Source organism: Ceratotherium simum, chromosome 2, assembly GCF_057802395.1.
Source record: "Ceratotherium simum simum isolate JZ-2026a chromosome 2, ASM5780239v1, whole genome shotgun sequence".
NCBI classification, from domain to species: Eukaryota; Metazoa; Chordata; class Mammalia; order Perissodactyla; family Rhinocerotidae; genus Ceratotherium; species Ceratotherium simum.
Genome location: NC_141901.1, coordinates 45,588,608 through 45,609,992, shown reverse-complemented (window position 1 = coordinate 45,609,992; position 21,385 = coordinate 45,588,608). Strand labels below are relative to the sequence as shown.

The window sequence follows — 21,385 nt, the reverse complement described above, 5'->3', positions numbered from 1 at the left end:
CAATGGGCGGGCGAGGGCTGCACTGGGCCCCGCCCCTGCACCGGCAACCCCGCCCACCCGAGCCTGGGCGACCCGGGCCTCGCGCTCGCGACAGGCGCTTGGAGAGCGTCACCGAGCTTGCGCGGTCGACCGACGTGCCTCCGGCTGCCGCCAGGACCCAGGGACTGGGCGGGGAGAGGCCAGGGCCTGCTCTTCCCCGGCTCCGACCGGCATGTTTTCCCTCTGTGCCCGGGTCGGAATGAGCTCGTGGCGTGGGCGGAGCTCCGGTCGTGCAGGTACGGGCTAGCGGAGCCGCCGGCAGAGAGTTCTCGAAAGGGCTCTGTCCCTCCAGGACCTTCCCGGAGATGCTTTAGGGCCGCATTTGCAAAGCGCCGCGCCAAGTGCTTCAGGGGCAGTCAGAGACGAGTGGGTCCCAGGCCCTAGGAGTTTACAGTCTATCGGGGAGGAGAGGAGGGGAACCAGAAAAGCAATAAGCAGCTACAGCGAAAGAAATCAAGTGCTAAATAGGTATAAGCATCAGGAGCTCAGAGTTAGAAATAATTCTCGCTAGGAATCCTCCAACTAGTGAATGGAGGACCTGGCTTTGAATAGGGCTCAGAAGCATGGATAGGATTGCTGTTCTCAAGAAAAGGTGAAAGCGTTAACATTTACGGCAATTAGTTTAATAGATAAACTATTAAAATACAATTTGTTAAGATCAGGGGCGGTGCATAAATGAGTCAGAGCCCCTAAATACGTGGAGGGGCCCAGGAAAGCTTCATGGAGGAATTCAAGCTTGAGTAGGATTTTGCTGGAAGGGGAGGATGTACAAAGCACTTGGTGTTAGCCAAGTTCAGCTAGACTAAAGTGTCTGTTCTGTGTTAGGCAGAGTGCTAAGTGTTCTGGCTATAAAGAAGACTAAAACACCGCCCTCAAGGGTTTTTAGTTCTGTAGAGACTTGAATATCTAATGATAGACGTAGTCTCAGGATTCTGTGGGAGCCACTAGCCTGGCTTTCAAGGAGGTCTTGGAGGAGGCAATAAAGCAGAAAGTGTGGTTTGTATATTTGAAGAGCCACTAAGTAGTAACTGGTGTGGGAGAGTAGCTAGGCATGAGGTTGGAAATTTAGGCTTAGTCATGCTTTCTGGAAGTTCTTGAAGGACTATAGATGTCATGCCAACCTGGGGATAAGCACCTGTAAAGGATTGTAAAAGTGATGTGAACAGATTTAAAAAAAAAAAAAAAAAAAAAAGCTCAATTAGGTGGACAGACAGGTGGGTAGGAATAGATGAGCTGGAGAGAGGATAGAGACAGGGACCAGTTCAGAGGCTGAAACTAATTCTTCGATGTTAATAAAACTATGAGAAATTCCGAGATCTAGAACTTTGTGAATGGTACAGGGATTGAAGAAAGAGGGGACATCTTTTAAAAAAACTTAGGAGACAGAATTGACAGCACCTGTTTGCTCCAGGAAGTGTTTAGGATGACTCCCAAGTTTGAGGTTTGGGTCACTGTAAGGTAGGATATACGGGAGGAGGAGCGGGGTTTACAGGAGGATGGTAATAAGTTCCATTTTGGAGTCCTCGGTAGTTGGTGGTCTTAGTGAAAGCACCTTCAGAAGAAGATGTCAGAAACCAAATTCTAGGGAATTGAGTGTGAATGGGAGGCAAAGAAGGGGACGTGGCATGTGCAGCCTGCTCTTAAATGTACTTCTGTACTCTAGATCAGCGGCCTATTAGATACGACACGTGGAAGTCCCTTAGATACCACAAACTCAGCTTGTTCAAAGATGAAGTCTTCTGGGAATATGGGAGGATGTGAAAAAGAAAATATAACAAGTGAGTTGTAGAGTCTAGGTAGTGAGTATATGGGTGTTCACTATACAGTCTCTCAACTTTTCTGCATTTTTGAAATATTTCATAAAATATTGAGAAAATGATCTATAATCTCTACCCTCCAACTATTCCTATACCGGTGGGCTCCATCTCAATAAATAGAACCACCATCTACTCAGTTGTTTAGGCAAGAGACCTGGGAATATCATTCTTCAATTAATCCCTCTCCTTCTCCCTTCTATTCCAGTCAGTCACCAAATCCCATAAATATCTCTTAAATCCATCAGCAGTGGAGTCCACCTTACACTAAGGTTAGGTTTTAAAGTCAGTAGATAAGGCAAAAGCAGGGCCGGCCCCATCGCTTAGTGGTTAAGTGCTCACGCTCCGCTGCTGGTCGGCCCGGGTTCAGATCCCGGGCGCGCACTGACGCACCGCTTCTCTGGCCATGCTGAGGCCACATCCCACATACAGCAATTAGAAGGATGTGCAGCTATGACATACAACTATCTACTGGCGCTTTGGGGGAAAAAATAAATAAAGATAAGGCAAAAGTTATATAGTCAACATAACCTCTAGAAATCCCTTAAATTACTCATAAAATCTAGTCATCATGGTTTTGTGTACACAACTCTATACAAACATATGTACAAGTATGTATGTGTAATCGTGTACTGTATATAGCAGGGTACAAGTGTCGTATCTAATATAATAGGGTACATAATATAAAAAAAGTATTTTTAACTACATAAAAAAATGAGATAGCACTGCATATAGTTGAACAGAGTTGTGAAATGCTCACAGGGCAGAGGACACTGCATTCCTCACCTTTCCACTGCTTCCACCCTAGTCCAAGTTTCCACTAACCCTCAGGTTATGGAAACGAATTCCTAACTGGTCTCCTGGCTCCTACTCCTGGCCCTGTCCAGTCCATGCCCCATGCTCCAGGCAGAATGACCTGCTAACTGATTTGATCAGCTCACTTCGCTGCTTTAAAACCCTTCGTGACGTCTCACTGTTCCCTTAGTGAGTCTAGATGTCTAAAACACCCGCATATGCCTGCCTGGCCTTCCACCATCTGGCCTCTGCCCAGTCCTCGTGCTTCGTCACACACACTGTTCCCTCTTGCTCTCTCAGCGCAGTTGGAACTGGCCTGGTCACCTTTCAGTTCCTCAGGTTCACCACATTCTTTTGTGCTTTGGGGACTTGCACACGCTGCTCTCCCACGTAGAACTCTCTTCCTCCTCTGCTCAGATGGGGCAGCTCTGTTCTCCTGTGGCAGACACTTCTTGTCTACTCAACAAGCCATCCTCCCCCAACCCCCCAATGCTTTGTTCTTGCTGAATTTATACTTTTTTAAAAAAGCATTGTGAAAAATAATACACATTTAAAAAGTGTGCTAAACATAAATGTGTAGTTCAATAGATTATTATAAAATGAGACTCCTGGCAACAACCACCCAGGTCAAGGAAAAGGACATTGCCAGCACCCCAGAGGCCCCCATGCTGCTGCTCTCTGGTTTAGACTCGTCCCACACCTGTAAAGTAACCACTGTCCTGCTGTCCTGATATTTATAGTGATCATTTACTTGCTTTTTCTGTATAGTTTTACCACGTAAATATGAATCCTAAAAACAATCATTTAGGTTTTTTTTTTTTTTTTTTAAAGATTTTATTTATTTTATTTTTTCCCCCCAAAGCTCCAGCAGATAGTTGTATGTCATAGCTGCACATCCTTCTAGTTGCGGCATGTGGGACTCGGCCTCAGGATGGACGGAGAAGTGGTGCCTCGATGCGCACCCGGGATCCGAACCCGGGCCGCCAGCATTGCAGCGCGCGCACTTAACCACCAAGCCACAGGGCCGGCCCAATTTAGGTTTTTTTAAAAAAGCTTTATTGAGGTATAATTCACATACCATATAATTCACCCTTTTATTTTATTTATTTATTTATTTATTTTTCCCCAAAGCCCCAGTAGATAGTTGTATGTCATAGTTGCACAGCCTTCTAGTTGCTGTATGTGGGACGCAGCCTCAGCATGGCTGGAGAAGCGGTGCGTTGGTGCGCGCCCGGCATCTGAACCTGGGCCGCCAGTAGCAGAGCACGCGCACTTAACCGCTAAGCCATGGGGCCAGCCCCATAATTCACCCTTTTAAAGTGTACAATTAAATGGTTTTTGGTATACTACATTATTAATTTTTTAATATTGTGGTAAAATACATATAACATGAATTTGCCATTTTAACCATTTTTAAGTGTACAATTCATTGGCATTAATTACATTCATAATGTTGTGCAGCCATCACTACTCTCTATTTCTAAAACTTTTTCAGGGCCGGCCCTGTGGCTTAGCGGTTAAGTGTGTGCGCTCCGCTGCTGGCGGCCCTGGTTCGGATCCCGGGCGCACACCGACGCACCACTTCTCCGGCCATGCTGAGTCCGCGTCCCACATACAGCAACTAGAAGGATGTGCAGCTATAACATACAACTATCTACTGGGGCTTTGGGGGAAATAAATAAATAAATAAAAATTATATATATATATATAAAAAAAGAAGACAGTTAACTTTGTGTAAGTTAAACATTCTTTAAAAAAAAAACAATTTAAAAAATAAATAAATAAATAAATAAAACTTTTTCATCACCACAAACTCTATAATCATTAAGCAATAACTCCCCATTCCCACCTCCCCCCAGCCTCTGGTAACCTCTAGTCCACTTTCTGTCTCTGTGAATTTGCCTATTCTAGGAAACTTGTGTAAGTACCTTCAATATTTGTAGGTATTTCTGTGTCTTGCTCATTTCACTTAGCATAATGTTTTTAAGGTTCATCCGTGTTGTAGCATGTATCAGAACTTCATTCCTTTTTATAGCTGAATAATACTCCATTGTGTGGATATACCACATTTTGTTTATCCATTTATCTGTTGATGGATACTTGGGATGTTTCCGTCTTTTGGCTATTGTGAATAATGCACAATCATTTAGTTTTGCCCATTTTTTTTTCATAATTTTATTTATTTATTTATTTTCCCCCAAAGCCCCAGTAGATAGTTGTATGTCATAGCTGCACATCTTTCTAGTTGCTGTATGTGGGACGCGGCCTCAGCATGGCCGGAGAAGCGGTGCATCGGTGCGTGCCCGGGATCCGAACCCAGGTCACCAGCAGCGGAGCACGCGCACTCAACTGCTAAGGCACGGGGCCAGCCCTAGTTTTGCCCATTTTAAAACTTTATAAGAATGGAATCAGACAGAATGTATTTTTTGTGTGTCTGGCTTTTTAAACATGCATTCATATTATTCCATATACCTGTAGTTCCCTCATTTTCAGATACAATTCCATTTTAGAAATATACCACAATTTATTCTATTGTTGATGGATATTTGAGTTGTTTCCATTTTTAGGCTATTTTAGATATGCTAATATAAAAATGGTATGTATTGCATTCATTTCTGTTGGGTATACAGCTGGGAGTTGAATTGCTGGGTTATAGAATCCCTTCAACCTAACTCGATAATGCCAAATTGGTTGTACTAATTTTCACTCCTGCTGAGTGTATACGAGTTCCCTTGTTCCACAGCCTTACCAACTGATGAGGTTGTCTGTCTGTTTAGCCATTCTGGTGTATTTGTGTTGGTATCTCAGTGCGGGTTTAATTTGCATTTCCCTGACTATAAATGAGGTTGAGCACATTTTCATATGTTGATTAGCCATTTCGATATCCTCTGTTAAGATGCCTGCTCAAGTCTCTTGCATCTTTTCTCAGACTTTTCCTTATTGATTTGTAGTTCATTCTTTATTTATTTACTCTGTGGCTTGACTGTTCACTCTCCTGATAGTGTCTTTGATAAAAAGATGTTCTTAAATTTAATGTAATTGTTATTATGTTTAGTGCTTTTTCCATCTGTTTTAAAAAATCTTCTCCTACCCCCAGGTCACAAAGATCCTCTCCTATTCTATCTTCTGAGATGTATTATTGTTTTGCCTATCTTATTTAAGACTAGTATCCACCTGGAGTTTATTATTATTTATACTGGGAGGTAGGGGTCAGGATTCATTTTTTTATTTCATTTGGAGATTCAGTTATCCCAGCACCATTTGTTGAAAAGACTGTCATTTCCCCACTGCTCTGCAGAGCCACATTTGTCATAAATCAAGTGTCCATATTTGCATGGGCTTATTTCTGAACCCCTGCTCTAGTATTATTTTTTCTTTTTTTGGCGAGGAAGATCAGCCCTGAGCTAACATCCATGCCAATCCTCCTCTTTTTGCTGAGGAAGACTGGCCCTGGGCTAACATCTGTGCCCATCTTCCTCCACTTTATATGGGATGCCGCTACAGCATGGCCTGACAAGTGGAGCACCGGTGCGCACCCAGGATCCGAACCCCGGCCATCAGCAGCGGAGCGCGCGCACTTAACCGCTACACCATAGGGCCGGCCCCTCTAGTATTTCTTCATCCTTGCACAGTACTACACAGTCTATAGCTTTATAACAAATTCTGATATCTCTCACTTTGTTCTTTTTCAAGAGTGTCTTGGTGTTTGTTTAATGATCAGACATAAACATTAGGAATAGTTTATACAAATTCCTTTATGTAAGTATTAAAAATAGAAAAGCCGTGTCATTGTCATCCTTTTCTGAATAGTTATTCCAGTGACTTTCCAGTTTGGTAGTCGGTCATACTGTCCAATACAGTACCCTCCAGTCACTTGTGGGTGTTGAGGACTTGAAATGTGGCTGGTTTGAACTGCAATGTACTGTAAGTGTAAACAACACTGGATTTCAAAGACTTAGCATGAAAAAAGGATGCAAGATATCTCATTAATGATTTTTGTGTTGATTACATATTGACATGATATTTTGGGTATCATGAAATATTTTAAATGAAATATTTTATTAAAATTAATTTCACCTGTCTTATTTTACTTTTTTTTAAATGTAACTACAAAAAATTTAAAATTACATATGTGGCATGTATTTGTGGCTCACCTTATATTATATTTCTATTGGACTGTGTGGTAAGCTGAACAGTGGCCCCCAAAGATATCCAGGTCCTAATCTCTGGAACCGTGAATATTGCCTTACTTGGCAAAAGGGACTTTGCAGATGTGACTAAGGGTATGGACCTTGAGATGGGGCGATTATCCTGGATTATCTGGGTGGACCCTAAATGTAATCACAAAGGTCCTCATAAGAAGGAGGCACAGTGGGCCGGCCCTGTGGCTTGGTGGTTAAGTGCACGCGCTCCACTACTGGCGGCCCGGGTTCAGATCCCGGGCGTGCACCGGCGCACCACTTCTCCGGCCACGCTGAGGCCGCGTCCCACATACAGCAACTAGAAGGATGTGCAACTGTGACATACAACTATCTACTGGGGCTTTGGGGAAAAAAAAGGAAGAGGATTGGCAATAGATGTTAGCTCAGAGCCAGTCTTCCTCAGCAAAAAGAGGAGGATTAGCATGGATGTTAGCTCAGGGCTGATCTTCCTCACAAAAAAAAAAAAAAAAAAAGGCAGAGTGAGATGTGACAACAAAACAGGAGAAGGAATTTTACTATGGCAGCAGAGATTAGAATGATTGATGTGGGCAGCTACCAGAAACTGGAAGAAACAAGCAAAAGATTTTTCCCTGGGACCTCCAGAAGAAACTAGTCCTGCTGACACCTTGATTTTAGCTCTGTAAGACTCTGGCCTCCAGAGTTCTGGCCTCCAGAACTGTAAGAGAATAAACTTCTGTTGTTTAAGCCCTAAATTTGTGGTAATTTGTTACTAGCAGCCATAAGAAACTGATACAGACAGTGTTAATCTAAAATTTTTAAAAATTTTAATATTATAAACACCATATACTCAATAAAAATTTCTAGGCTTTCATAGCACATTATCAAAGTTATTAGGAAAAACTAGACTACCACTACCAAAGATGTCAGGGATAGCATGCATTCGGAGAGGGAGATCCAGGACCAGAGTATAGTTGTGTGTGAGAGACAATTCTACTGAAAAACAACATAGTGTATATCCAGAAGAGAATATCCAGAACACTTCCACCTCAATAATAAGAAAAAAAACGTAATCAAAAAATGGGCAAAAGATTTGCACAGACGTTTCACATAAGACGATATAAAAATTGTTAATAAGCACATGACAAGATGCTCAATATCATTTGTGATTAGGGACATGCAAATCAAAACGACAACGAAGTCCCATTTTACACCCACTATAATGGTTATAATCAAAAAAACAATAACAAGTGTTGCTAAGGTTGTGGAGAAATGGGAAGCCTCTAACATTGCTGGTGGGAAAAAAAAATGGTACAGTCACTTTGGAAAACTGGCAGTTTCTCAGAAGGTTAAACATACATTTGCCATATGACCCAGCAATTCCACTTTGGTGTCTACCCAAGAGAAATAAAAACATATCCACATAGAGACGTGCACACAAATGATCTTAGCAGCATTATTCATAATAACCAAAATGGAAACCTCCTAAATGTCCATCAGCTGGAGAATGGACAGACAAAATGTGATATATTCATACAATGGAATATAATTCAGCAATTAAAAGGGACAAAGAACAGATACATGCTATGGCATGGATGAACATCAAAAACATGTTCAACACTGCATGATTTCACTCACATGTGGAATGTAAACCACCACACAAACAGAGAGAACTGTATGATGGTTACCAGGGGCAAGGGGGTTGGGGGTGGGCACAAGGGGTGAAGGGAGGCATGTATATGGTGACTGACAAACAATAATGTACAACCAAAATTTCACAATGTTATAAACTATTATGACCAATTAAAAAAAACATTATGCTCAATGAAATAAGTCAGACACAAGAGGCCTCACAGTGTGATTTTATGTATATGAAATATCCAGAATAGGCAAAGCTATAGAGACAGAGAGTAGATTAGTGGTTGCCTGGGGTAGGAGAGGGGGAACAGGATTAAGAATAAATGTGCATGAGGGATCTTATTAGAGTGATGAAAATGTTTTAAAACTGATATATGTTGACAGTTACACAACTTGGCAAATTTACTAAAAACACTGAATTGTACACCTGAAAGGAGTGAATTATGTCATACACAGAATATGCTTCCAATAAAATTATTTTTTAAAACATGGGCATAGAAGATAGACCATTTAAAGTGTTTAGAACATGTTAAATGCATGATTATGATTCCAATTGCCATTGATTTATGCTTTGTATTTCACCAAAATTTGTTTATCCATTATGAAAACTACCCCCCTTCCCTGCCTGTGAAATGTTAAGTTTATACTCAAGACAATAAAAATCTTCTTTATTCAAAATGCCACTAATTTATGGTGGTGTAGAAAAATCAACAGCCTCATAAAAAAACACATTTTATCTAAGTTTGTAAAAAATAAACAGGTAAAGTAGAACTTCTTCCTTCTTGAAAATTTGTTTTTATCTGCTAAAAAAAACCTAAAAAATTTGTTTCTAGGGCTACTAGAAACATGCATCTACAAAGTAGTTGTTCAACTATTGTGAAGGGCAGTCCAAGGACCTCTGATAAGCCCTGGTGTAAAGTGGCCCAGATTGGCTTCCCTATCTCCTGTGCGCCCAAGGCGGCCCCTCCTAGTTTTCACTCTCTTGTTTTCTCTAGTAAATTTTCTTCCTTTCTTCCTCCTCCTCCCTTTTCTTTGAGGAGTTCTTCACATAACATTCTCGTTTTGTTTTGTTTTTCTTCTAATTTAATGCTCTCTTTTGCTTCCTTTTTATGTTGTTTAGACTTTTTCTTTACTCTGAAGATTTTGCCTTTCCTGTCTTTTTTCACTTAGCTTCAGTTTTTTTCAGGGCAACCTTGCCTATCCCCGAGGACCTCTAACTCCCCTTCAGTGGAGCTGGCCTGTGAAGAACTGCAAGGCGAGGGCGTAGGCTCAGGCCTCTGGAGGTGGCTGTGGGAGGGAAAGAAGATGCCTCTTAGCTGTAGAGTCTTTAAGATTTTCTATGCAGATAGTCACATCCACTGTGAATATCAGTACTTTTGTTTCTTCATTCTAGTCTTTTGCCTTTTATTTCTTTTTCTTTTTTACCACCCTGGATAAAGCTCCAAGTAATCTTTTTTTTTTTTTTTAAAGATTTTATTTATTTGTTTTCCCCCCAAAGCCCCAGTAGATAATTGTATGTCATAGCTGCACATCCTTCTAGTTGCTGTATGTGGGATGCGGCCTCAGCATGGCCAGAGAAGCGGTGTGTCAGTGCATGCCCCGGATCCGAACCCAGGCCGCCAGCAGCGGAGCGTGCGCACTTAACTGCTAAGCCACGGGGCTGGCCCAACCTCCAAGTAATCTTCATGGGAAGTGGAGATAGAGGGCATCCTGACCTTGTTTTGTTCCTAATTGTGGTAGACAGCCTCCAAGATGGCCCCCAATGATCCTTTCCTACTAGTATTCACACCCTTGTATAGTCCCCTCTCATATTGTTTGTGTGACCAATGGAGCCTGGCAGAAGTGATGATATGTCACTTAAAAGGACATAAAGCTAGGACATAAAAGACATAGTGGCATCTGCCTCTCTCTCTTGGAAACTAGTTCTAGGGTAAGCCAGCTGCCGTCTTGTGAGGAGAGGTCCACGTGGTGAGAAACTGAGGACTCCAGCCAACAAGTAAAGACCTGAGGCCTCCTGCTAACAACCACCTGAGTGACTTTGAAGGATCCTCTAGCCCCAGGCAAGCCTTTAGACGACTGTAATGCCAGCTGACTTCTGGACTGCAACCTCATGAAAGACCCAGAGCCACCCAGTTAAGCACTTCCAAATTCCTAATGCACAGAATCCATGAGATAATACATGCTTGTTGTTTTAATCCACTAAGTGTTAAGGTAATTTGCTACATAGCAATAAATCACTGATCTCAAGGGAAAAGTTTTCAACATTTCACCACTAACAGGATGTTTGCTGTTAGTGCTTTGTAGCTATGCTTCATCATATTAAGAAAGTTCTTTTTATTCCTAGTTTGCTAAGAGTTTAGTATATCATAAACGGGTGTTGAATCTTGTTGAATATTTCTCCTGCAGCTATTGAGATGATCTATGGTTTTTCTTGTTAGGTTTGTTAATGTGGTAAATTCATTAATTGATTTTTTTGTGTGTGTGAGAAAGATCAGCCCTGAGCTAACATCCATGCCAATCTTCCTCTTTTTGCTGAGGAAGACTGGCCCTGGGCTAACATCCGTGCCCATCCTCCTCCACTTTATATGGGACGCTGCCACAGCATGGCCTGACAGCGGAGCGCACGCACTTAACTGCTACGCCTTGGGGCCGGCCCCAATTGATTTTTTTTTAAGTTAAACTTAGCTTGCATTATTAAAATAATAATCAACACAACTTGGACATGATGTAGCGTTCTTTTTTATATATTGCTAGATTCAACTTCCTAATATTTTGTTTAGAATTTTTGTGTCATTGTTCATGACTGAGATTTACCTGTAATTTTTCTTCCTCATACTGTCTTTATCAGGCTTTGGTATCAAGATTATGTGTTTTGTTGTTTTTATGAGATAGTCAGTCCTATGTGTGGCCACAAAAGGAGACAGAAGAGAGGCTCAGGAAAAAAAAAGTTCATTATACTTACTGGTCCTAGAGCAGAAGACAGTGGAGTGGGGGAAGGTTTAGGCCACAGCCTTTATTGGGGTTTCTGTGGGAAAGGCAAGACCGGGCAGGGTGAACAATTTAGGACTGGCTAGTTTGAATAATTTCAGGCAGCTCTGGACTATTGGGGTGGTCCCTAGTTGCCTGGCACCTGGCCCTGGGATGATTAGGGGAGAGGAATATTGCCTCCTGGGGTACAAGGGCCAGATAGAGGAGGTGTGGCTCTGGATTATGCTCCCGACTATCTCTAAGAATTGTCTCTCTCCAGCCAGAAAGTTTTTTGTTTTTTTTATTTTTTGCTGAGGAAGTTTCACCCTGAGCTAACATCTGTTGCCAATCTCCCTCTTTTTGGCTTGAGGAAGATTCCCCTGAGCTAACATCCATGCCAATCTTCCTCTATTTTGTATGTGGGTCGCCACCACAGCATGGCCACCAAGTGGTGTAGGTCCATGCCTGGGAACCAAACCCCAGCCACTGAAGGAGAGTGCACCGAACTTAACCACTAGGCCATGAGGCTGGCCCCAAGTTTTTTTTTTTAGGATATGAAGACATCATAATATATAAAAAAAATTTTATATATTCACAGTACATTTTACAGTATACAATACATTGTATACATAGTAAAATACTAGCCTCAGAATGAGTTGGTAAGTATAATTACTTCTATTTTCTAAAAGAGTTTCTTTAGTAGAGACCTCATTTCTTCTGTAAATGTTTGATAGAAGTCACTGATGAAGCCATGTGGGCCTGGAACATGCTTTGTGGGAAAATGTTTGACTAGTTTTTCAATTCTGTTAAGTTATTGGTCTATTCAGAATTCCTGTTTCTTTTGGGGTAAAATTTTGGGAAGTGTCATTTTCCCCCTTGGGTATTTACCCATTTCAAAAAAGTTTTCAAATGCTTTAGCCTAAAGTTCATATTGTCCTCTTGGTTTCTTTTTAAGTTCTGCAGGAACTATGGTAATGCCCTGCTTTTCATTCCTTATAGGGTTCATTTATGCCTTCTCTCTTTTTTTTCTTTTTCTTCTCACCAAAGGTTTATCAATTTCATTAGTCTTCTCAAAGTACCAACATCTGTTTTATTTTTATTCTATTTTGTGTATGTTTTCAATTATCTTTATTATGTCCTTCTTGCTAATTTCATCAAGTTTAATTTGCTATTCTTTTTCTACTTTTCTGATGCATGTTTAGTTCATTAATTTTCAGCTTTTCTTTTTTTGTGTGTGTGAGGAATATCAGCCCTGAGCTAACATCCAATGCCAATCCTCCTCTTTTTGCTGAGGAAGATTGGCCCTGGGCTAACATCCGTGCCCATCTTCCTCTACTTTATATGGAGTGCCGCCACAGCATGGCTTGACCAGCGGTGCATCGGTGCATGCCTGGGATCCAAATCTGCGAGCCATTGGCCACCGAAGCAGAGTGCACGCACTTAACTGCTGCGCCACCGGGCCGACCCCTTTTCTTCTTTCTTTTTTTTTTTTTTGTGAGGAAGATCAGCCCTGAGCTAACATCCATGCTAATCCTCCTCTTTTTGCTGAGGAAGACCGGCTCTGAGCTAACACCTATTGCCAAGCCTCCTTTTTTTTTGTTTTTCCCCAAAGCCCCAGTAGATAGTTGTATGTCATAGTTGCACAGCCTTCTAGTTGCTGTATGTGGGACGCGGCCTCAGCATGGCCCGACATGCCGTGCGTCGGTGTGTGCTCAGGATCCGAACCTGGGCCGCCAGTAGCAGAACGCAAGCCCTTAACCACTAAGCCATGGGGCCGGCCCTCTTCTTTTCTAATGTAACTGTGTAACTATTAGAAACATAGTTTCTAATGTAACTACGTAAACAGAAAACGAATAGCTTGTATCCAAAACTTTTTTTTTTTTTTGTGAGGAAGATCAGCCCTGAGCTAACATTCATGACAATCCTCCTCTTTTTGCTGAGGAAGACTGGCCCTGGGCTAACATCTGTGCCTGTCTTCCTCTACTTTATATGGGATGCCACCACAGCATGGCCTGACAAGCGGTGCGTTGGTGCGCGCCCAGGATCCAAACCTGGGCTGCCAGCAGTGGAGTGCGCACACTTAACCACTATGCCATGGGGCCAGCTCCTCCAACAACTTTTTTTTTTTTATTGTGAAATTTTTGTTGTACATTATTGTTTATCAGTTGCCATCTAAGTGCATCCCTCCACCCCTTGTGCCCACCCCCCACTCCCCTAGCCCCTGGTAACCACCAAACAGTTCTGTCTGTGCGTGTGTTGGTTTATCTTCCACATTTGAGTGAAATCATGCACTGTTTGTCTTTCTCTTTCTGGCTTATTTCACTTAACATAATACCCTCCAGGGTCGGCCCCATGGCTTAGCGGTTGAGTGCGCGTGCTCCGCTGCTGGCGGCCCGGGTTCGGATCCTGGGCGCACACCGATGCACCGCTTCTCCGGCCATGCTGAGGCCGCGTCCCACATACAGCAACTAGAAGGATGTGCAGCTATGACATACAACTATCTACTGGGGCTTTGGGGAAATAAAGGAGGAGGATTGGCAATAGATGTTAGCTCAGAGCCGGTCTTCCTCAGCAAAAAGAGGAGGATTAGCATGGATGTTAGCTCAGGGCTGATCTTCCTCACAAAAAATAAAAAATAAGTAAAAAAATAAAACATAATACCCTCCAGGTCCATCCATGTTGTTGCAAATGGGACGATTTTGTCTTTTTTTATGGCTGAGTAGTATTCCATGGTATATATATACCACATCTTCTTTATCCAGTCATCAATCGAGGGACACTTGGGTTGCTTCCATGTCTTGGCTATAGTGAATAATGCTGCAATGAACATAGGGGTGCATAAGCCTCTTTGGATTGTTGATTTCAGGTTCGTTGGGTAGATACCCAGTAGTGGGATAGCTGGATCATAAGGTATTTCTATTTTTAATTTTTAATAATTTTTTATTTGTTTATTTTTTTCCCCCAAAGCCCCAGTAGATAGTTGTATGTCATAGCTGCACATCCTTCTAGTTGCTGTATGTGGGACGCGGCCTCAGCATGGCCGGAAAAGTGGTGCGTAGGTGCGTGCCCGGGATCCGAACCCCGGCCGCCAGCAGCAGAGCGCGCGCACTCAACCGCTAAGCCATGGGGCCGGCCCTCTATTTTTAATTTTTGGAGGAATCTCCATACTGTTTTCCATAGAGGCTGCACCAGTTTGCATTCCCACCGGCAGTGGATTAGGGTTCCCGTTTCTCCACAGCCTCTCCAGCATTTGTTGCTTTTTGTCTTGGTGATTATAGCCATTCTAAGGGGTGTAAGGTGATATCTTAGTGTAGTTTTGATTTGCATTTCCCTGATGACTAGTGATGTTGAGCATCTTTTCATGTGCCTATTGGCCATCTCCAAAAACTTTTGATATGCAATATTTTTTAATTATTATGTTCAGACTTCTAAATTTCATTATAATTTCTTCTTTGATCCATGGATTATTTAGAAGTATATTGTTTTATTTCCAAACATATGGGGTTTTCTAGCTATCCTTTTGTTTTTTTATTTCTAGCATAATTGCATTGTGGCTAAAGAATAAACTCTGAATCATTTCAATCATTCAGATTTGTTGAAACTAGCTTTATGGCTTAGTATATGGTCAATTATTGTAAATACTGTATGTGTGTTTGAAAGGAATGTGTATTTTGCAGTTTTTCAGGTATGAGGTTCTATATATTTATTTGGTAAAGTTGGTTAATAGTGTTATTCAAATCTCCTATATCTTTACGAATTTTTTTTTTTTTGTCTACTGAAAGAGTATGTGAAAATTTCTACTATGATTGGATATTTGTTTCTTTTAATTTTTGCTTTAAATACATTGAGGTCATGTTATTAGTATAACAAATTTAGAATTTTTATATCTTCCTGGTGAATTGAACCTTTTTATAATTATGAAGTATCCCTCTTTATCTCTAGTAAAGAGCATATAGTTGGATTTAAAAAAAAAATCCAGTCAGACAACCATGTCTTTTTACTGGAGCATTTGGTCCATTTACATTTAATATAATGAGTGGTATTTTTGGATTTAAATCTCTTAGTTTCAGTTTGTCCCAGCTGTTCTATGTTCTTTTTTTTTGTAACAGCTTCACTGAGATATAATTCACTTACCATATAACTCACCCATTTACTTCAAGTATACAATTCAGTGGTTTTTAGTATAGTCACAAAAGTTGGGTAACCATGCCACAGACCATTTTAGAACACTTTTATCACCCCAAAAAGAGACCCTGTACCTTTTAGCAGTTATCTTCATTCCCCGTATCCACAATTAACGCCCCCCAGCCAGCCCTAGGCAACCCCTAATCTACTTTCTGTCCCTACAGATTTTTGCCTATTCTATAAATTTCATATAAAGGGAATCATTTAATATGTGGCCTTTTGAGTCTGCCTTCTTTTACTTAGCATAATATTTTCAAGGTTCATCCATGCTGTAGCATGTATCATGACTTTGTTCCTCTTTATGGCTGAATAATATTCCATTGTATGGATATAGCACATTTTATTTATCCATTCATCAGCTGATGGGCATTTGGGTTGTTTCCGCTTTTTGGCTGTTAATAATTCTGCTATGAATATTCATATACAAATTTTTGTGTGGACAAATGTTTTTATTTCTTTTGGGTATATACCTAGGAGTAGAATTGTTGGGTCACCTGGTAATCCTATGTTTAACCTTTTGAGGAACTACCAGATTGTTTTCCAAAGTGGCCGCACTATTTTACATTCCCAGCAGCAGTATAAGAGCGTTCCAAACTCTCTACAACCTCATCAACATTTGTTATTATCTGTCTTTTTTTGTGTGTGTGTGTGTGTGAGGAAGATCAGCCCTGAGCTAACATCCGATGCCAATCCTCCTCTTTTTTTGCTGAGGAATATTGTCCCTGAGCTAACATCCATGCCCATCTTCCTCTACTTTATATGGGATGCTGCCATAGCATGGCTTGACAAGCGGTGCGTTGGTGCGCGCCCAGGATCTGAACCTGTGAACCCCGGGCTGCCAAACCAGAGTGCTCGACTTAACCGCTTGTGCCACTGGGCTGGCCGCTATCTGTCTTTTTAAGTTTGGCATCCTGGTGGGTGTGAAGTGCTATTTCATTGTGGTTTTTTTGTGTGTGTGTGAGGAAGATCAGCCCTGAGCTAACATCTGCCAATCCTCCTCTTTTTTTTTGCTGAGGAAGACTGGCCCTGGGCTAACATCTGTGCCCATCTTCCTCCACTTTATATGGGATGCCACCACAGTATGGCTTGACAAGCAGCATGTCGGTGCTCGCCCGGGATCCGAACTGGCGAACCTTGGGCCACTGAAGCAGAGCGCGTGCACTTAACCACTACACCACCGGGTTGGCCCCCTGTAAGAGTTCTTTATATAGTGTAGATTAAATTTCCTTATCAGATATATCATTTGCAAATATTTCCTCCCATTCGGTGGATTGTCTTCTCACTTTTATAATGGTATCCTTTAAAGTACAAAAGCTTTTAATTTTCATATAGTCCACTTAATCTATTTTTTCTTTAGTTGTATGCTTTTGGTGTCATATCTAGAAAATCACTGCCTAACCCAAGGTCATGAAGATTTACTCCTATGTTTGTTTTCTTCTAAGAATTTTATAGTTTTAGCTCTTACACTTAGGTCTTTGACCCATTTTGAGTTAATTTTTGCATATGACATGAGGTAGGGGTCCAATTTCCTTCTTTGTATGTGGGTATACAGTTGTCCCATAACCATTTGTTGAAAAGACTGTTCTTTCCCCATTGAATTTTTGGTACCCATGCTGAAAATCAATTGACCATGAATGTGAGGATTCATTCTGGATTCTGAATTCTAGTCCATTGACCTATATGTCTACCCTTATGCCAACACCACACTGTCTTGATTACTGTAGCTTTGTAGTAAACTTTGACATTCAGAAGTGTGAGTCCTCCAAATGTTGTGGCTTTTGAAGATAATTTATTTGTTTCACTCTGGCTGCTTTTACTATTTTCTCTTTGTCTTTGGTTTTCTGTAGTATGTGTAAGGCGGTGGGTTGCTTTGTTTTTAATTTTTTTTTAAGACTTTATATTTTTTATTTGTTTCAAGGGAATCTGTAATTTATTTTATTTTTATTTTTATTTATTTTATTTTATTTTGGTGAGGAAGATTGGCTCTGAGCTAACATCCATTGCCAATCTTCCTCTTTTTGCTTGAGGAAGATTGTCCCTGAGCTAACATCTGTGCCAGTCTTCCTCCATTTTGTATGTGGGATGCTGCCACAGCATGGCCTGATGAGCAGTGCTTAGGTCACATGCAGGTTTCGAACTTGCGAACCCCAGGCCACTGAATCGGAGCTCACGAACTTAACCACTACGCCACCAGGCCGGCCCCAAATGGGTTTCTTTTTTATTTATCCTGCTTAGGATTTGTTGGATTCTTAAATGTATGATTAGATGTGTTTCATCATGTCTGGAAAAACTTGAGCCATTTTTCCTTCAAATATTGCCTATGTCCATTCTTTCCTTTATGGGACTCTATTTAGACCTTTTCATGTTGACATCCGTGTCTCTAACCCACTCCTCTGCATTTTCTATCTTTTTACTCCATTATGGGTCTTCTAGATATTTTCTTCCAACCTATATTCCAGTTCATTAATTTTCCCTTCTGCTGTTTCTAATCTGCTGCTAAAACTCTCTGTTTCCATTCTTAATTTTGGTTATTGTAGTTTTAAGCTCCAGAATTTACATTTTTTCCTGTTTAAATTTGCTATATCATTTTTTTAAGTTTCCAGTTCTCAGCCAAATTTTTCATTCTTGGCTTTTATTCCTTGAACATAACAAGCATAATTGTTTTGTAACCTATGCTGATAATTTCAATATCTGGAGGCCCTGTAATAAGTCTATTTCTATTATCTATTGTACCTACTGTTATTCATGCTGTCTTATGTCCTTGGGATATCTTTGTGTGCTGGACATTGTTTTTGAAAAATTATTTATAGAAATACCTTGAGGGCCAGCCCCGTGGCTTAGCGGTTAAGTGCACGCGCTCTGCTGCTGGTGGCCTGGGTTCGGATCCCGGGCGCACACCGACGCACTGCTTCTCCGGCCATGCTGAGGCCGTGTCCCACATACAGCAACTAGAAGAATGTGCAGCTATGACATACAACTATCTACTGGGGCTTTGGGGAAAAATAAATAAATAAATAAAATTTAAAAAGTTTAAAAAAAAAAAAAGAAATACCTTGAGACTCAAGATAATATTGTCTTCCTCTAAAGAGAACTTATTATTTTGCCAGCTCCTAAGGGCACTAGCAATCTGGACCACCTTAAATCAAGTTCAGGGCTTGCTTTTTTCTAGGTCTCTCTTACACCCAGCATGCATCCCTTCAGCATCACAGCCAGTGCAGAGAGATGTTCAGTAGGGTCCCCATTCCTGGCAGGATTGTGACTCTGAAATTTCCACCCTCACCCCTCAAGGCTGCCAGAATTACAGCTCAGATTTTTCCAGAACAAAAACATCAAGGCATAGGCAGCCTTCAGAGAAGGCTTCACTTCTCTAGTTCCCCATCCTCGTCAGTATCTCAGCGTCTCAAGTCAGTAATTCCTCAAATCTGGTTACTTCTCTGATACTTTTAAGATGACTTTTTAAAGTTTTTTTTTTTTTTAAGTCGTTATTGGTGTAAGGGTTGGTTTGAATTATCTAGGCTTCCATATCCAGAATTGGTGGTCCCTTTCACCCTGAACTGAGGGGTCCAATAGGGAGCAATATCTTCAGAGAAGGTAAGGTCCTCACTGTGCTGTGGGATAAATCATGATTGGTCTAAGTCAATCATGGTAACCCTCTTCCTCTTTGCCCATCTGAGGTGGGTATATAACCTACTTTTGGGTGAAAAGACACAAGAGGAAAACTTCTGAGAAATTGTGGATGAATTTTTGTGCCCTTTTGCAAGAGAGCTGTTTGGGAACTGGAGCTCTTTCTCTTCTTTTTGCTTTGGGATGATGTTATGTAAGGAAGTCACACTTGAATCTGTGGCTTCCTCTTATGACTGAGGGAAAAGCCAAGAGAATTGCAGAAATGTCAGCTCATGGCTCTTGATATGTTGAGCCACTTAAAAACCCTGGAACCCCTTGCTTCCAGACTTCTTAAAGAAACAATAGACATCCTTATGGTTTCACTGTTAGTCAGGTTTTCTGTTGTCTCCAGCCCAAAGCATTCCTAACTGACATATCATCCATCGAGACTCAGCTTTAATGTAACTTCCTCAGGGAGGCCTTCCTGAAACCCCCAGATCAACACATTCAATAATACTCTCTACTTTCCCTTGAGTACCCCTCTACATATTTGTAATGATTTGTTGAATGATAGTCTTCTTCTTTGGGCTATAAGCTCCGTGGGAACAGAGACCTTGGTAGGTATCCCAGAGCCTAGCCCAGTGCCAGGCATGGTAGCCTCTAATTAAATAAATATGCAAATAAACAAATAAGTGAAAGAGTCAAGAGGACAAGTGGGGAGAGAAACTGGATAAAAACCCTGGAGGATGTAAATTAAAATCTGTACAATTGTGCTTCTTCTAACACATGAAACTTTTAAAGCTCAAAGAATCATTAAAAAAGGGTTGGAATGGCCGTCGTGAGAACTGGGTGTGAGTGTTTTTCTGGTACAAGTAAGAGTTGCCAAGTAGTGTTAAAGACCCTGCTGGGATTAGAAACCATAAATGTGCACTGGCATAACTCGGCAGAATTATCGAGATTTCCTCCAGCAGCGTTCAGCTGTTTGAGTGTGGGAAAGAAGTTGGGTAATTAGATTAATCCAAAGATGGGGACTCTCAGGACAGGCTGCTTTCTGTTCTGTTCTCTTGTGAAGTAAATAAAAGTAGATATGGAATTTTGTCTCCACTCTCTCAATAATGGAACCTTATAGAACTTAAAGCCTTGCCCTTTCGTTCCAGATTGGAGAATATCCCTTGGCTGAAGCACTCACCCCAGAACTCTTCCTTCATCACCCACTTGCCATGGAAAGGCATGAGAGGGATCTGTGAATATTCTAAAGTGTGTATAAAATGGCGTGTGTGTGTATGTGTGTGCGCATTTTTCTCGGTAGAGCGTCTATAGTTTCCACCAGATCCTCAGGGGGGTCTGTGATCCAGAAAAGCAAGAACCACTGACCTGGGGTGGGCTCCTAGCTGTGGGCTACTGTGTGGATCCACTGTGCGAATCACTGACTTGATTGATGGACAGTCACAGCCCTGCTTATTGACAAGAGGTGGCATGGCACAGTGGTGGATATGCAGACTCCAGGGTCAGAGGCCTGGGCTGTGCCACTTAGCTCCTCAATTTTCCCTTCCATAAAATGGGAATGATAATTACAGTCCTTATCTCAGAGGGCTGTTGTAAGAATTAAGTGAATTAATACATGCAAATGCTTAGGACGAGGCCTGGCACTAACAGCTGATTTTTATTATAAATAATGGTTAGTGTTGCATCAGGACACACATTCAAGGACAAAGATGTTGAATCAGCATTTGGGAGAGCACAGTTGCAGCTAATCTTGTGCAAAGCACACAATCTAAGCATTCTCTCCCCTCTGATACTTACTGTGTGATTCAGGGCAAGTTCCTTAACTGCTCTGTGCCTCAGTTTTCTCATCTGTAACATGGAGATAATGATAGTAACTAGCTTCTAGGATTGCTAGAGGGTTTCTGTGCAGGCTTAGAGCAGTGACTCAAACTCACTAAGTGCTGGTATTATTATTATCACTGTCTAGGTACATTCAGGTTTCTCATTTCGGTGAGAGAGGCCCTTTCCAGCTGGTTCCCATGGTCTTCCCTCACACTGAAACCTTCACAACTCACAAAGCACCTTCACATATACTGTGTCTGCCTCACAGCAGCTCTATGGGGGAAAGAATTGAGACCCAGACGGAGGAAGTAACCAACGCTAGGGCCCCTCCACCTGCCCCCTTCCTCATAGGACCCA

At 41.5% G+C, this 21,385-nt stretch overlaps 1 long non-coding RNA gene across 1 annotated transcript; it reads left to right on the top strand.

Annotated features, from left to right (window-relative positions):
- The first annotated feature begins 78 nt into the window (after positions 1-78).
- On the top strand, positions 79-20,485 carry LOC147917951 (uncharacterized). The gene is made up of 3 exons (XR_015555241.1): positions 79-275; positions 10,370-10,657; positions 20,359-20,485. It is a non-coding gene; the product is annotated as an uncharacterized LOC147917951 (long non-coding RNA).
- The last annotated feature ends 900 nt before the right edge of the window (positions 20,486-21,385 follow it).